This window comes from Myotis davidii, unplaced genomic scaffold, assembly GCF_000327345.1.
Source record: "Myotis davidii unplaced genomic scaffold, ASM32734v1 scaffold500, whole genome shotgun sequence".
Taxonomy (NCBI): domain Eukaryota; kingdom Metazoa; phylum Chordata; class Mammalia; order Chiroptera; family Vespertilionidae; genus Myotis; species Myotis davidii.
This window is the reverse complement of record NW_006293949.1, coordinates 88,841-91,330: the sequence shown is the minus strand read 5'-3', so window position 1 is coordinate 91,330 and position 2,490 is coordinate 88,841. Positions and strand designations below refer to the sequence as shown.

Sequence of the window (2,490 nt, the reverse complement as noted above, 5' to 3'; positions counted from 1 at the left end):
TTATATTCCACAAATGAGTGAGAAACATCCGTGAGAGAGAAACATTGATCAGCTACTGAGTTTGTACCCACAACCAAGGCACATGCCCTTGACTGGAATCAAACCTGGGACCCTTGAGTCCATAGGCCGACGCTCTATCCACTGAGTAACCGGTCAGGGTACCATGAAGCTTTTAAAGTCTATTTTGTCGAATGTGAGTATTGCTGCTCCAGCTTTTTTTTTTCTTTTACATTTACATGGAAAAATTTTTCTCATCCCTTCACTTTCATCCTATGTGTGTCTTTTGTTTTGAGGTGGTCTCTTGTAGACAGCATATAGATGGGTCATGTTTTTGTATCCATTCAGCTACCCTATACCTTTTGATTGGAGCATTTAATCCATTTACATTTAGGGTTATTATTGAGGCACTCATTTATAGCCATTTTAATTCTTTATGGCTAGGTTTCTCTGTCTGTTTCTTCTTCTCAGTAATCCCTTACAGCAATCCCTTTAGCATTTCTTGTAATGCTGGCTTTCATTCTTAACCAGAAACTTTGGAGTGCTAAGGAAGAAAATAAAGGCAGCATCCCAGTCTCAAATCCTGTCATGTAAGTGATTTTTTAAAAATGTTTTTTTAATTGATTTGAGAGAGAGAGAAATGGAGAGGAAGAGGGAGAGAGAAACATGGATAGGTTGCATCCCCCACGCATCCCAACCTGGGGTGGAACTCACAACCTTTTGGTGCATGGGACTGCACTCAACCAACTGAGCCACAACAGCTAGAGCTATAAAGCAGTGATTTTCAACTTTTTTCATCTCATGGCACACATAAACTAATTACTAAAAATCTGCAACACACCAAAAAAATGTATTTTTTTTGCCGATCTGACAAAAAATAGGTGTGATTTTGATGATTTACAAAAAATAATAATTACCTACCCTTTTTGCTCCAAAGTGATTTTTATTTTTTATTTTTCCCATCACCTTTTATCCCCTCTATGCCCTCTTCCACCTCAACCTATTCCCTTCCACCCCCACCATCACCATGCTAATGTCCATGTCCCTGCATTCTCTCATTTTTTTCTTTTTTGCTCAATCTTCCCACCCGACCCCCACCCCCCGTTGTCTGCCTGCTGTCTATCATGAGTCTGTCTCTATTTTGCTTAGTAGTTCAGTGTGCTCATTATATTCCACATATGAGTGAAATCATATGGTGCTTATCTTTCTCTGACTGGCTTATTTCACTTAGCATAATGTTTTCCAGGTCCATTCATGCTGTCGCAAAGGGTAAAATTTTCTTCCTTTTTATGGCAGCATAGTATAGTATTCTATTGTATAAAGGTACCACAGCGTTTTTATCCAATCATCTACTGATGGACACTTGGGCTCTTTCCATATCTTGGCTATTGTAAATACGTAGGGGTACATATATTCCTTTGAATTAGTGTTTTGGGCTTCTTTGGATAAATTCCCAGAAGAGGAATCGCTGGGTCATAAGGCAGTTCCATTTTTAAAATTTCCCAGCACTGGGGCGGGGGGTGCACCTTGAGGTCCCCCATAAATCCCTGCCAGGCAGAGGGCAAGGTCTGAGGTCCCCTGTCAAGCTCTGCTGGCTGGGAGGCATGGCCTGAGGTCCCCCGGCCTGGCACCAGGGCTTGGGGAGCAGCCTGAGGTTCCCTGTCAAGCCCCACAGAGGGGGGTTAGCGGGGGCACAGCCTCAGGTCCCTGCTAATTGCTCATTAAGGATTGTTACAGGAACTTGGTCTCCACTGTGGGCGCCGCCATCTTTGTGGCAGAGTGATTGTCAATTTGATGATAGCCATTCTGACAGGTGTGAGGTAATAGGTCATTGTGATTTTATTTACTGGTGGCCCGGTACACCAAATTTGTACACATTAAAAGGGGATTAATTAGAGGAAATATTTTAATATTGCTATTTGCCCTTTCTCTATAATAGATGTCAGAGATCTATAATAGAAGTGTCAGAGATGACAGAAAACTAGTAAAATGTATATGAAAATCTTCCTCCTGTCAGAGTCTGGGGCGCATTACGTGACCCAGAGTCAAGTCCCTGCCCACCCATGTGCACCTCAAAATCACATGAGACCCAGACCCAGCAGGCCCCACCCCCATTGGGCTAGATCCATACCTGGCTGGTCCCACACTTGTCAAGCCCTGCAGGATGGGGTCGCAACCTCAGGTCCCCTGGCCCACTGCTGGGTGGGGGGTGCAGCCTGAGATCCCCATCAAGCCCCACCAGAGTAGGGGGCATGGCCTGAGGTCCCCTGGCCCAGGTTGGGGTGGGGGGCACACCTTGAGGTACCCTGTCTAGCCCCACCAGGTGAGGGACGCAGCCTGAAATCCCCCATCAAGGCCCGCCAGGCCGGGGGTGCAGTCTGAGATCCCCCATCAAGCCCCACTGGCTCGGGGGCACAGCCTCAGGTCCCCTGGCCCGGCGCCAGGAGGGGGCGTGCAGCCTCAGATCCCCCGTCAAGCCCCTCTGGGCAGGGG

At 46.5% G+C, this 2,490-nt stretch overlaps 1 protein-coding gene across 1 annotated transcript in view; it reads left to right on the top strand.

Annotated features, from left to right (window-relative positions):
• The first annotated feature begins 570 nt into the window (after positions 1 to 570).
• Positions 571 to 2,490, top strand: part of MCTS1 (malignant T-cell amplified sequence 1) — a 64,587-nt gene continuing 62,667 nt past the window's right edge. The window contains exon 1 of the mRNA XM_015566559.1: positions 571 to 587. The gene's annotated coding sequence lies outside the window, so the exon portion shown is untranslated. The remainder of the gene's footprint in view (positions 588 to 2,490) is intronic.